The following is a 15,144-nucleotide window of genomic DNA, read 5'->3' on the forward strand; positions in this document are numbered from 1 at the left end:
TCTGTTTCTATTTTCTATTTCTTCTTAGTTCAGTCTTAGAAGGCTGTAGTTTTCGAAGAATTTGTCCATTTCTTCCAGGTTGTCCATTTTATTGGCATATAGTTGCTTGTAGTAATCTCTCATGATCCTTTGTATTTCTGCAGTGTCAGTTGTTACTTCTTTCTCGTTTCAAATTTTATTGATTTGAGTCCTCTCCCTTTTCTTCTTGATGAGTCTGGCTAAAGGTTCATCAATTTTGTTTATCTTCTCAAAGAACCAGCTTTTAGTTTTACTAATCTTTTGATATTGTTTTCTTCATTTATCTTTCACTTATTTCTGCTCTGAACTTTATGATTTCTCTCTTTCTACTAACTTTGGGGGGTTTTTTGTTCTTTTTTCCTTAGTTGCTTTAGGTGTAAGGTTAATTTGTTTATTTGAGATTTTTCTTGTTTCTTGAGATAGGATTGTAATGCTATAAACTTCCCTCATAAAACTGCTTTTGCTGCATCCCATAGGTTTTGGGTCGTTGTGTTTTCATTTTCATTTGTTTCTAGGTGTTTTAAATTTCCTCTTTGATTTCCTCAGTAATCTCTTGGTTATTTAGTACCATATTGTTTAGCCTCCAAGTTTTTGTTCTATACATTTTTTCTTGTAATTGATTTCTGATATCATAGCATTGTGGTCTGAAAAGATTCTTGATATGATTTCAATTTTCTTAAATTTATCAAGGCTTGATTTGTGACCCAAGATGTGATCTATCCTAGAGAATGTTCCATGTGCACTTGAGAAGAAAGTGTATTCTGCTACTTTCGGATGGAATGTCATATAAATATCAATTACGTGTATCTGGTCTAATGTGTCATTTAAGTCTTGTGTTTCCTTATTTTATGTCTGGGTGATCTATCCACTCGTGTAAGAGAAGTGTTAAAGTCCCCCACTATTATTGTGATACTGTCAATTTCCCCTTTTATGGCTGTTACCATTTTCCTTATGTATTCAGGTGCTCCTCTGTTGGATGCATAAATATTTACAATTGTTATATCTTCTTGGACTGATTCCTTGATCATTATGTAACGTCCTCCCTTGTCTCCTGTAAGTGTCTTTATTTTAAAGTCTATATTGTCTGATATGCGTATTGCTACTCCAGTTATCTTTTGATTTCCATTTGCATGGAATATCTTTTTCCATCCCCTCACTTTCAGTCTGTATGTGTCCCTAGATCTGAAGTCGGTCTCTTGTAGACAGCATATATATGGGTCTTGTTTTTGTATCCCTTCAGCCATTCTGTGTCTTTTGGTTTGTGCATTTAATCCATTTACATTTAAGGTAATAATTGATATGTATATTCCTATTACCATTTGTTTTTGTATGTCTTTTTCTTCTCTTGTGTTTCCCGTGTAGAGAAATTTCTTTACCATTTATTGTAAAGCTGGTTTGGTGGTGCTGAATTCTCTTAGCTTTTGCTTGTCTGTAAAGCTTTTGATTTCTCCTTCGAATCTGAATGAGATCCTTGCCAGGTAGAGTAATCTTGGTTGTAGGTTTTTTCCTTTTATCAGTTTAAATATGTCCTGCCACTCCCTTCTGGCATGCAGAGTTTCTGCTGAGAAATCAGCAGATATCCTTATGGGAGTTCCCTTGTATGTTATTTGTTGTTTTTCCCTCATTGTCTTTAATATTTTTTCTTTGTCTTTAATTTTTGTCAATTTGATTACTATATATCTTGGTGTGTTTCTCCTTGGGTTTATCCTGTATGGGACTCTCTGCACTTCCTGGACTTGATTGATTGACTATTTCCTTTCCCATGTTAGGGAAGTTTTTGACTATAATCTCTTCAAATATTTTCTGAGGCCCTTTCTCTTTCTCTTCTTTTTCTGGGACTCCTATAATTCGAATGTTAGTGCGTTTAATCCTATCTCAGAGGTCTCTGAGACTGTCATCATTTCTTTTCATTCTTTTTTCTTCATTCTGCTCCTTGGCAGTTATTACCACCATTGTGTCTTCCAGGTTACTTATCCATTCTTCTGCTTCAGTTATTCTGGTATTGATTCCTTCTAGTGTATTTTTTATTTCAGTTATTGTGTTGTTCATTACTGATTATATGTTCTTTAGTTCTTCTAGGTCCTTGTTGAAAATTTCTTGTGTCTTCTTGATCAATGTCTCCATTCTATTTCCAAGACCTTGGATCATCTTTATTATCATTACTATTATTTCTTTTTCAGGTAGATTGCCTATTTCCTCTTCATTTATTTCGTCTTTTTGGATTTTACCTTGCTCCTTGGTCTGCAACATATTTCTCTGTTGTCTCATTTTGTCTAAAACTGTGTTTATGGTCTCCTTTCCACAGGCTGCAGAGTCATAGTTCTTCTTGCTTCTGTTGTCTGCCCCCTCGTGGTCCAGAGACTTCTGTAGGCTTCCTGGTGGGAGGGACTGTTGCCTGCGCTCTGATGGGTAGAGCTGAGTCTTTTCCTTCTGATAGGCAGGGCTGCATCTGGTGATGGGTTTTGGGGTGTTTGTGAGCTTAGTATAGGTTTAGGCAGTCTGTGTGATAATGGGTGGGGTTGTGTTCCTGTCTTACTGGTTGTTTGGTGTGAGGCATCCAGCACTGGAACCTGCAGGCAGTTGGGTGGAGCCAGGTCCTGCAGTTGAGTTGGATACCTCTGGGAAAGTGCATGCCAATTAATACTTCCTGGGCCCAGGAATTCTCTGGCAGTCTGGAGTCCTGGACTTTGCACTCCCACCCTGGAAGCCCAGGTCTGACCCCTGGTTGGGCATCCAAGAGCTTGCAAGCTATGCAGTGTGGCCAGAAAATAAAGAAAGGGAAGGAAAAAAAAGAGAACACAAACAGACAAACAAAACCCAAGACAAAAAGCAAAACCAAATACAGACAGCAGCAACAACACAACACTCACACACACAGAAAAAAAAGGAAGAAAGAAAACAGACACACCAAATCCAAGACAAATGATAACAACAAAACCAAAGTAACAGTAAGAAATAAAGAAGCACACAGAAAAGATAAAAAGAAAAAAAAAAGAAAAAAAACCCAAGAGAACAAACAAACAAACAAACAAAGGAATTAAAAAATGAGAACACTCAATATGGACTAAACTAACAAAAACAAAAAAATGGAAAATCAAACAAAAACAGAAAGGAAACAAAAAAAGCTGAAGAAAACATAAAATAAACACATAAAAACAATCAAAAAATAAAATAAAAAACAAAGAACAAAAAAAGAAAAAACCAAAAACATCTAAAAAGTAAAGTAAAAATAGAAAAGTAAAGAAATATACATTAAAAAAATAAAAAATAAAAATAAAAACAAAGAATAATTAAAACAACATCTCCAACACTAAAGAAAATGAAAGAAACAAAAAAGAATAATAGTAATAAGAATATTTTCCCGGAGCCTCCTCTGTCACTGTTCTTGCTCCCACAGTGAGCCAAAGCCAATCCCAGCCTCCCCAGGAAGTCCTCCAATACCTCTAAGTAGGTCTCTGGACCTGCTGTGGACACTGTGGGTTAAGCTCAGACTCTGACCTGGCTCAACTCCCACATGTACTTGCCCCCATAGTCCACTGCTGCAAAGGTTAGACCAGTCTCAGATGTGGGAACACTCATTGTCTATTCAGGTATTCCACTGATGCAGTATTTACCAAGCTGATCTCAGGAATTTAATCTGCAGCTTCTGCAGCTGCATGGAAATATTTCTGTTCCTCTTCCTTAGTTGCACCACCCTTGATGCTCAGGTTTGGTTTTGGCCCCACCTCTACATGTGTGCCACCCTCAGGCATCTGTTCCAGCCCATGTGAAAGGGAGTGAAAACAGCAGTTGATTGGGGCACACTTACTCCCTCAGGCTGGGGAAGGGTGTGGTGGCCACAATTGGGGTGTGCACGAGTTGCCTGTTGTGGTGGGGACCAACAGGCAGTTGCAACAGACTGTGGTGCACTTGCTCTTGTGGGAGTCCCTCCAGTGCCCACAGAAGCAGGGACTGCTGTGTGGGGCAGTGGGGGCCCCACCCCTTGCATGCTACTCAACAATGACACCTCATTTCCTAGGCAGACCACGTTTCTTCTAGGGGCATTCAAGGTCACGTAGCCCTTCACTCCCGTACCCTCTGTTGTATCCGTGCAGCCAACAGTAGTCCTCTTCCTGGATCCCCTCTCATAACCCCATGCTTTAGCACTCTGCCCCCACCAGCATTGGTGGATTCTCTTCTCAGGTAGGGGATCCCAGGACTGATTGCCAAGGAGGCTTTGCAATGGGCAGGGCTCAGGACCCTGGAGCCTATGCAGGCAGAGCTGGCCTCCACTTGATTGGTGGGTGAGCCTGCTCAGATGGGAACCCTTCCCAGTGCCCTCAGAGGCTGAAGAAGCTGGTGGGTTGGGAAATGGGTTGTAATGGTGGCCGTGCCCCTTGTGTGCCACTCAACAATGACGCCTTGCTTCTATGGTGTCCCGAGCTTTCCCACAGACTTTCCTGGTCGTGGAGCTCCTTACTCCTGTCCTTTCAGGCTGTCTTTTTTTTTTTAAAGATTGATTGATTGATTGATTGATTGATTGCTATGTTGGGTCTTCGTTTCTGTGCTAGGGCTTTCTCTAGCTGCGGCAAGTGGGGGCCACTCTTCATCGCAGTGCGCGGGTCTCTCACTATCGTGGCCTCTCTTGTTGCAGAGCACAGACTCCAGACGTGCAGGCTCAGCAGTTGTGGTTCACGGGCCCAGTTTCCCCACGGCATGTGGGATCCTCCCAGACCAGGGCTCGAACCCGTGTCCCCTGCATTGGCAGGCAGATTCTCAACCATCGCACCACCAGGGAAGCCCCCCAGGCTGTCTTTTCACAGCCAACAGCTGTCCCCTCCCTGGGTCCGTGCTCCAAACCCCACTTTCCAGCACCCAGCTGCCCTCCATAACAGGCAACTCACGACTCAGGCTGGGATGCACAGAGCTGTGGCGCAGAACATGTGTGCACTTCTTCCTTTATCCTGCCTTCCCCAGACCATCTGCTGCATTCTCCTTTGATCCCCCAAAGGAGCCTTCATGTCCCAGCTGATTTCCCAACCATGAGGGAGTTTTTCTGAGTGCAGGGACCTCCTCTAACTTGCAGCTTCCCGTCAGGATTGCTGGTCCCTTTTTTGATTCCTCTTTTCTTTTTTTCGTTTTCTTTCATCCTTCCCAGTTGTGAGGGGAGTTTTTCTTGTCCTTTTAGGTGTCCGAAGTCTTCTGCTAATGCTCAGGAGGTGCTCTGTGAGAATTGTTCCATTTGTAGATGTATACTTGATGTACTTGTGAGGAATGAAGTACTCCACATCCTCCTATTCCGCCATCTTGACTCCTCTCCAAATCAATAAAATCATTTCTTGGCTTCTGGGGTCTCATTGGCATCTTCTCTTCCACTCCTGCCACCCATGCAGTTCACAGCACAATAGATACTGCAGCAGAGACACCCAGGGCCCTAAAGGGCAGGTGAAAAGCGATCCTGAGCACCTACAGGAGCATCCAAGAGGTTTGCTAATTGAAGGGTCTTCTTTAAGCAGAAAAGAAAAGGTCACAACTAGAAATAAGAAAATACATGAAAGAAAACAATCTCCCTGTTAAAGACAAATATAAAGGCACTGGATCAGCCACTTAAAAAGCTCCTATGAGGGGACTTCCCTGGTGGTGCAGTGGTTAAGAATCTGCCTGCCAATGCAGGGGGCATGGGTTTGAGCCCTGGTCTGGGAAGATCTCACATGCCGTGGAGCAACTAAGCCAATGCACCACAAATACTGAGCCTGTACTCTAGAGCCCGTGAGCCACAAGTACTGAGCCCATGTGCCACAACTAATGAAGCCCGCACTCCTAGAGCCCATGCTCCGCAACAAGAGAAACCACCACAATGAGAAGCCCGCACACTGCAACGAAGAGTAGCCTCCACTCACCACAACTAGAGAAAGTCTTCACCCAGCAATGAAGCCATGCAGCTAAAAAAGAAAAAAAAGCTACTATGAGGGTTAATAGACAAAAAGTAGTACAATCACTTATAACTACAATAAGTAGTTAAGGGATACACAAAATAAAAATATGTAAAATCAAAAACATAAAATGTGGGGTAGAGGGAGTAAAAATGTAGTGCTTTTAGAATGCCTTCAAACTTAAGTGATTACCACATTAAACTAGATAGTTATATATATGGGTCAATGTATATGAACCTCATGGTAACCATAAGCCAAAACATACAATGGATACACAAAAACAAAGATAAAGTATTCCTCAAATTCATCAAACCACAAGGTAAGAAACCAAAGGAAGAAGACAGGAACAGAGAACTACAAAGACAACTATAAAACAATTAACAAAATGGAAATAAGTGCATACTTATCAATAATTACTTTAAATGTCAATAGACTAAATGCTCCAATCAAAAGAATAGAGTTGCTGAATGGATAAAAAAAGCAAGACCTGTCTGTATGCTGCCTTCAAGAGACTCACCTCAGACCTAGAGACACACACAGACTGAAAGTGAAGGGATGGGAAAAGATATTTTATGCAAATAAAAAAGAAAATTAAGCTGAGATATTAATACTCATATCAGACAATATAGATTTTAAAACAAAGACCATAGGACCTGTAGGAGGTGTGGCCAAGATGATGGAGTAGGAAGACCCTGAGGTCACCTCCTCCCACAAGGACACCAAAATTCCGACTATTTACAGGACAACTATCTATGAGAAAAATAAACAATGGAACTACATCAAACTAAAAAGCTTTTGCATAGTGAAGGAAAACATCAATAAAATTAAAAGGCAACCTACTGAATAAGAGGAGACACTTGCAAATGACACATCTGATAAGAGGTTATTATCCAAAATATACAAAGAACTCATACAAATTAAATTTTTAAAAATTGGTTAAAAATAGGCAGAGGAACTGAATAGGCATTTTTCCAAGGAAGATATACAGTTGGCCAACAGGCACATGAAAAGATGCTTAATATCACTAATGATCAGGGAAATGCAAATCAGAATAACAGTGAGATGTCACCTTACACCTGTCAGAATGACTATCATCAAAAAAGCAACAAATAACAAGTGTTAGTGAGGATACAGAGAAAAGGGAACTCTTGTTCAAAGTTGGTGGAATTGTAAACTGGTACAGCCACCATGGAAAAGAGTATGGAGGTTCCTCAAAACATTGAAAAAAAAACTGCTATAAGAACCAACAATTTCACCTCTGGGTATTTATCCCAAGAAAACAAAAACACTAATTTGAAAATATATATGTACACCAATGTACAATATCTAGGATATGGAAACAACCTTAGTGTTCATTGATAAATGACTGACTAAAGAACCGGTGGTATGTATATACAATGGAATATTACTCAGCCCTAAAAAATGTAATATTGCCATTTGTGAGAACATTGATAGATCTAGAGGGCATTATGCTAAGTTAAATAAGCCAGACAGAAAAGACAAATACTATGTGATTTCACTTATATGTGGAATCTAATAAGCAAAACAAATGAACAAACAAAACAAAACAGAGGGATTAACCAAGATGGCGGAGTAGAAGGACATACTCTAACTCCCTCTTGTGAGAGCACCAGAATCACAACTGGCTGCTGGACAATCATCGACAGGAAGACACTGGACTTCACCAAGGAGGATACCCCACATCCAAGGACAGAGGAGAAGCCACAGTGAGACGGTAGGAGGGGCGCAATCAGAGTAAAACCTAATCCCATAACTGCTGGGTGGGTGACTCACAGACTGGCGAACACTTATACCACAGAAGTCCACCCACTGGAGTGAAGCTTCTGAGCCCCATGTCAGGCTTCCCAACCTGGGGGTCCGGCAACGGGAGGAGGAATTCCTAGAGAATCAGACTTTGAAGCCTAGTGGGAATTGATTTCAGGACTTCGACAGGACTGGGGGAAACAGAGACCCCACTCTTGGAGGGCGCACATGGAATAGTGTGTGCATCAGGACCCGGGGGAAGGAGCAGTGACCCTGGGGGAGACTGAACCAGACCTACCTGCTAGTGTTGGAGGGTCTCCTGCAGAGGCAGGGGGTGGCTCTGTTTCACCGTGGGGACAAGGACACTGGCAGCAGAGGTTCTGGGAAGTACTCCTTGGCATGAGCCCTCCCAGAGTCTGCCATTAGCCCCACCAAAGAGCCCAGGTAGGCTCCAGTGCTGAGTTGCCTCAGGCAAAACAACCAACAGGGAGGGAACCCAGCCCCACCCATCAACAGTCAAGTGGATTAAAGTTTTACGGAGCTCTGACTGCCACAGCAACAGTCAACTCTATCCACCACCAGAGCCTCCCATCAAGCCTCTTAGATAGGCTCAACCACCAGAGGGCAGACAGCAGAAGCAAGAAAAACTACAATCCTGCAGCCTGTGGAACAAAAACCACAGTTACAGAAAGATAGACAAGATGAAAAGGCAGAGGGCTATATACCAGACAAAGGGACAAGAAAAAACCCCAGAAAAACAACTAAATGAAGTGGAGATAGGCAACCTTCCAGAAAAATAATTCAGAATAATGATAGTGAAGATGATCCAGGATCTCGGAATAAGAATGAAGGCAAAGATTGAGAAGATGTAAGAAATGATTAACAAAGACCTAGAAGAATTAAAGAACAAACAAACAGAGATGACCAATACAATAACTGAAATGAAAACTACACTAGAAGGAATCAATAGCAGAATAACTGAGGCAGAAGAACGGATAAGTGACCTGGAAGACAGAATGGTGGAATGCACTGCTGGGGAACAAACTAAAGAAAAAAGAATGAAAAGAAATGAAGACAGCCTAAGAGACTTCTTGGACAACATTAAATGCAACAACATTCGCATTATAGGGGTCCCAGAAGGAGAAGAGAGAGAGAAAGGACCAGAGAAAGTATTTGAAGAGATTATAGTCGAAAACTTCCCTAACATGGGAAAGGAAAGAGCCACCCAAGTCCAGGAAGTGCAGAGAGTCGCATACAGGATAAACCCAAGGAGAAACACGCCAAGACACATAGGAATCAAATTGGCAAAAAATAAAGACAAAGAAAAATTATTGAAAGCAGCAAGGGAAAAATGACAAATAACATACAAGGGAATTCCCATAAGGTAAACAGCTGATTTCTCAGCAGAAACTCTACAAGCCAGAAGGGAGTCGCATGATATACTTAAAGTGATGAAAGGGAAGAACCTACAACCAAGATTACTCTACCCAGCAAGGATCTCATTTAGATTTGATGGAGAAATCAAAAGCTTTACAGACAAGCAAAAGCTAAGAGAATTCAGCACCAGCAAAACAGCTCTATAACAAATGCTAAAGGAACTTCTCTAAGTGGGAAAAACAAGAGAAGAAAAGGACCTACAAAAACAAACCCAAAACATTTAAGAAAATGGTCATAGGAACATACATATCGATAATTACCTTAAACATGAATGGATTAAATGCTCCAACCAAAAGACACAGGCTTGCTGAATGGATACAAAAACAAGACCCATATATATGCTGTCTACAAGAGACCCATTTTAGACCTAGGGACACATACAGACTGAAAGTGAGGGGATGGAAAAAGATATTCCATACAAATGGAAATCAAAAGAAAGCTGGAGTAGCTATACTCATATCAGATAAATTAGACTTTAAAATAAAGAATGTTACAAGACACAAGGAAGGGCACTACATAATGATCAAGGGATCAATCCAAGAAGAAGATATAACAATTATAAATATATATGCACCCAACATAGGTGCACCTCAATACATAAGGCAACTGCTAACAGCTGTAAAAGAGGAAATTGACAGTAACACAACAATAATGGGGGATTTTAACATCTCACTTACACCAATGGACAGATCATCCAAAATGAAAATAAATAAGGAAACAGAAGCTTTAAATGACACAATAGACCAGATAGATTTAATTGATATTTATAGGACATTCCTTCCAAAAACAGCAGATTACATGTTCTTCTCAGGTGCGCATGGAACATTCTCCAGGATAGATCACATCTTGGGTCACAAATCAAGCCTCAGTAAATTTAAGAAAATTGAAATCATATCAAGCATCTTTTCTGACCACAACGCTATGAGATTAGAAATGAATTACAGGGAAAAAAATTGTAAAATACACAAACACATGGAGGCTAAACAATACGATACTAAATAACCAAGAGATCACTGAAGAAATCAAAAAATATCTAGAGACAAATGACAATGAAAACACGACGACCCAAAACCTATGGGATGCAACAAAAGCAGATCTAAGAGGGAAGTTTATAGCTATACAAGACTACCTCAGGAAACAAGAAAAATCTCAAGTAAAGGATCTAACGTTACACCAAAAGGAACGAGAGAAAGAAGAACAAACAAAACCCAAAGTTAGCAGAAGGAAAGAAATCATAAAATTCAGAGTGGAAATAAATGAAATAGAAACAAAGAAAACAATAGCAAAGATGAATAAAACTAAAAGCTGGTTCTTTGAGAAGATAAACAAAATTGATAAGTCATTAGCCAGACTCATCAAGAAAAAGAGGGAGAGGACTCAAATCAATAAAATCAGAAATGAAAAAGGAGAAGTTACAAGAGACACCGCAGAAATACAAAGCATCCTAAGAGCCTACTACAAGCAACTCTATGCCAATAAAATGGACAACCCGGAAGAAATGGACAAATTCTTAGAAAGGTATAACCTTCCAAGACTGAACCAGGAAAAAACAGAAAATATGAACAGACCAATCACAATTAATGAAATTGAAACTGTGATTAAAAGTCTTCCAACAAAGAAAAGTCCAGGACCAGATGGCTTCACAGGTGAATTCTAACAAACATTTAGAGAAGAGCTAACACCTATCCTTCTCAAACTCTTCCAAAAAATTGCAGAGGAAGGAACACTCCCAAACTCATTCTATGAGGCCACCATCACCCTGATACCAAAACCAGACAAAGATACTACAGAAAAAGAAAATTAGAGACCAATATCACTGGTGAATATAGATGCAAAAATCCTCAACAAAATACTAGCAAACAGAATCCAACAGCACATTAAAAGGATCATACACCACGATCAAGTGGGATTTATCCCAGGGATGCAAGGATTCTTCAATATATGCAAATCAATCAATGTGATACACCATATTAACAAATTGAAGAAGAAAAACCATATGATCATCTCAATAGATGCAGAAGAAGCTTTTGACAAAATTCAACACCCATTTATGATAAAAACTCTCCAGAAAGTGGGCATAGAGGGACCCTACCTCAACATAATAAAGGCCATATATGACAAACCCACAGCAAACATCATTCTCAACGGTGAAAAACTGAAAGCATTTCCTCTAAGATCAGGAACGAGACAAAGATGTCCACTCTCATCACTATTATTCAACATAGTTCTGGAAGCCCTAGCCACGGCAATTAGAGAAGGAAAAGAAATAAAAGGAATACAAATTGGAAAAGAAGAAGTAAAACTGTCACTGTTTGTGAATGACATGATACTATACATAGAGAATCCTAAAACTGCCACCAGAAAACTGCTAGAGCTAATTAATGAATTTGGTAAAGTTGCAGGATACAAAATTAATGCACAGAAATCTCTTGCATTCCTAAACACGAATGGTGAAAAATCTGAAAGAGAAATGGAAACACTCCCATTTACCACTGCAACAAAAAGAATAAAATACCTAGGAATAAACCTACCTAGGGAGACAAAAGACCTGTATGCAGAAAACTATAAGACACTGATGAAAGAAATAAAAGATAATACCAACGGATGGAGAGATATACCATGTTCTTGGATTGGAAGAATCAACATTTTGAAAATGAGTATACTACCCAAAGCAACCTACAGATTCAATGCAATCCCTATCAAATTACCAATGGCATTTTTTATGGAACTAGAACAAATCATCTTAAAATTTGTGTGGAGACACAAAAGACCCCGAATAGCCAAAGCAGCCTTGAGGGAAAAAAACGGAGCTGGCAGAATCAGACTCCCTGACTTCAGACTATACTACAAAGCTACAGTAATCAAGACAATATGGTACTGGCACAAAAACAGAAACATAGATCAATGGAACAAGATAGAAATTCCAGAGATAAACCCACGCACCTATGGTCAACTAATCTATGACAAAGGAGGCAAAGATATACAATGGAGAAAAGGCAGTCTCTTCAATAAGTGATGCTGGGAAAACTGGACAGCTACATGTAAAAGAATGAAATTAGAATACTCCCTAACACCATACACAAAAATAAACTCAAAATGGATTCGAGACCTAAATGTAAGACTGGACACTATAAAACTCTTAGAGGAAAACATAGGAAGAACACTCTTTGACCTAAATCACAGCAAAATCTTTTTTGATCCACCTCCTAGAGTAATGGAAATAAAAACAAAAATAAACAAATGGGACCTAATGAAACTTCAAAGCTTTTGCACAGCAAAGGAAACCATAAACAAGACGAAAAGACAACCCTCAGAATGGGAGAAAATATTTGCAAACGAATCAACGGACAAAGGATTAATCTCCAAAATATATAAACAGCTCATTCAGCTCAATATTAAAGAAACAAACACCCCAATCCAAAAATGGGCAGAAGACCTAAACAGACATTTCTCCAGAGAAGACATACAGACGGCCACGAAGCACATGAAAAGATGCTCAACATCACTAATTATTAGAGAAATGCAAATCAAAACTACAATGAGGTATCACCTCACACCAGTTAGAATGGGCGTCATCAGAAAATCTACAAACAACAAATGCTGGAGAGGGTGTGGAGAAAAGGGAACCCTCTTGCACTGTTGGTGGGAATGTAAATTGGTACAGCCACTATGGAGAACAATATGGAGGTTCCTTAAAAAACTAAAAATAGAATTACCATATGACCCAGCAATCCCACTACTGGGCATATACCCAGAGAAAACCGTAATTCAAAAAGACACATGCACCCGAATGTTCATTGCAGCACTATTTACAATAGCCAGGTCATGGAAGCAACCTAAATGCCCATCAACACACGAATGGATAAAGAAGTTGTGGTACATGTATACAATGGAATATTACTCAGTCATAAAAAGGAACGAAATTGAGTCATTTGTTGAGACGTGGATGGATCTAGAGACTGTCATACAGAGTGAAGTAAGTCAGAAAGAGAAAAACAAATATCGTATATTAACACCTGTATGTGGAACCTAGAAAAATGGTACAAATGAACCGGGTTGCAGGGCAGAAGTTGAGACACAGATGTCGAGAAGAAGCATATGGACACCAAGGGGGGAAAACTCTGGTGGGGTCGGGATGGTGGTGTGCTGAATTGGGTGATTGGGATTGACATGTATAAAGTGATGTGTATAAAATTGATGACTGATTAAAAAAAAAAGAAAAAAAATAAAGCTGATTTACCTAGTAAAATAAAATAAAATAAAATAAAATACTTTGAGCTGAATGATAAAAACAAAACAGAAACAGACTCACAGATACAGAGAACAAACTGGTGGTTACCAGAGGGGAGAGGAGTGGGGTGACAATGAAATGGGTGAAGGGGATTAAGAGGTACAATCTTCCAGTTATAAAATAAATAATTCATGGGGAGGTAAAGTACTCACAGGGAATATTCCATCAAAACTTTTGTAAGAACTTTTTATACTGACAGATGGTAAGTGAACTTATTGTGATTATTTAATACTATATAAAAATATTAAATCATTATGTTGTACATGTGAAACTATAATATTGTGTGTTAATTTTAACAATAAAGCAAAGAAAAAACCGACAACAATGAGATAATAAATTGGAAGGTAAAAGAGGTAAAACCATCACTATTTGTGGATGATATGATACTTTATAGAGAGAACCCTAAAGTCTCCACACAAAAACAGTTAGAACTAATAAATGAGTTCAGCAAGTTAGCAGGATACAAGCTTAATATACAGAAACCTGTTGCATTTCTATACACTAACAATAAAATATCAAAAAGAGAAAGTTTTAAAAAATCCTGATTAAAATAGCATCAAAAAATTTGAATACCTAGGAATAAACTTGACCAAAGAGGTGAAAGGTTATATGCTGAAAGCTATAAAACATTGATAAAGGAAATTGAAGATGATTCAAATAAATGGAAAGATACCCTGTGCTCTTGGATTGGAAGAATTAATATTTAAAAAATGTCAATACTACTCAAAGCAATCTCCATATTTAATGCAATCTTTATCAAAATACCCATGCCATTTTTCACAGAACTAGAACAAATAATCCTAAAATTTACATGGAACCACAAAATGCTCAGAATTGCCAAAACAATCCTGAGAAAAATGAACAAAACTGGAGATATAACCCTTCAAGACTTCAGACTATAGTACAAAGTTACAGTAATCAAAACAGTGTGATATTGGCAAAGAAACAGACATATAGATCAATGGAACAGAATAGAGAGCCAAGAAATAATCCTATGCACCTACCGTCAATTAATCTACAGCAAAGGAGGCAAGAATATACAATGGAGGAAAGACAGCCTCTTTAGAAAGTGGTGTTGGGAAAGCTGGACAGCTACATGTAAATCCGTGAAATTAGAACATTCTCTCACACTGTATACAAAAATAAGCTCAAAATGGTTTAAAGACCTAAATGCAAGACATGACACCATAAAACTCCTAGAAGACATAGGCAAAATATTCTTTATTTATTGCAAAATAAATCTTAGCAATATTTTCTTAGATCAATCTCCCAAGGCAAATGAAATAAAAGCAAAAATAAACAAATGGGACCTAATCAAACTTAAAATCTTTTTCACTGCAAAGGAAACCAACAGCAAAACAAAAAGATAACTATGGAATGGGAGAAAATATTTGCAAATGATATGACTGATAAGGGGTTAATATCCAAAATTTACAAACAGCGCATACAATTCAATAATAAAAAAAACACAACCCAATAAAAAGTGGGCAGAAGACCTAAATAGACATTTTTCCACAAAAGACATACAAATGACCAGAAGGCACACGAAAAGATACTCAACATTGCTAATTATTAGAGAAATGCAAATCAAAACCACAGTGAGGTATCACCTCACACCAGTCAGAATGACCATCCTCAAAAAGTCTACAAACAGTAAATGCTGGAGAGGGAGTGGAGAAAATGGAACCCTCCTACACTGTTGGTGGGAATGTAAATTGGTAC

Source organism: Balaenoptera acutorostrata, chromosome X (genome assembly GCF_949987535.1).
Source record: "Balaenoptera acutorostrata chromosome X, mBalAcu1.1, whole genome shotgun sequence".
In the NCBI taxonomy this organism is placed as follows: Eukaryota; Metazoa; Chordata; class Mammalia; order Artiodactyla; family Balaenopteridae; genus Balaenoptera; species Balaenoptera acutorostrata.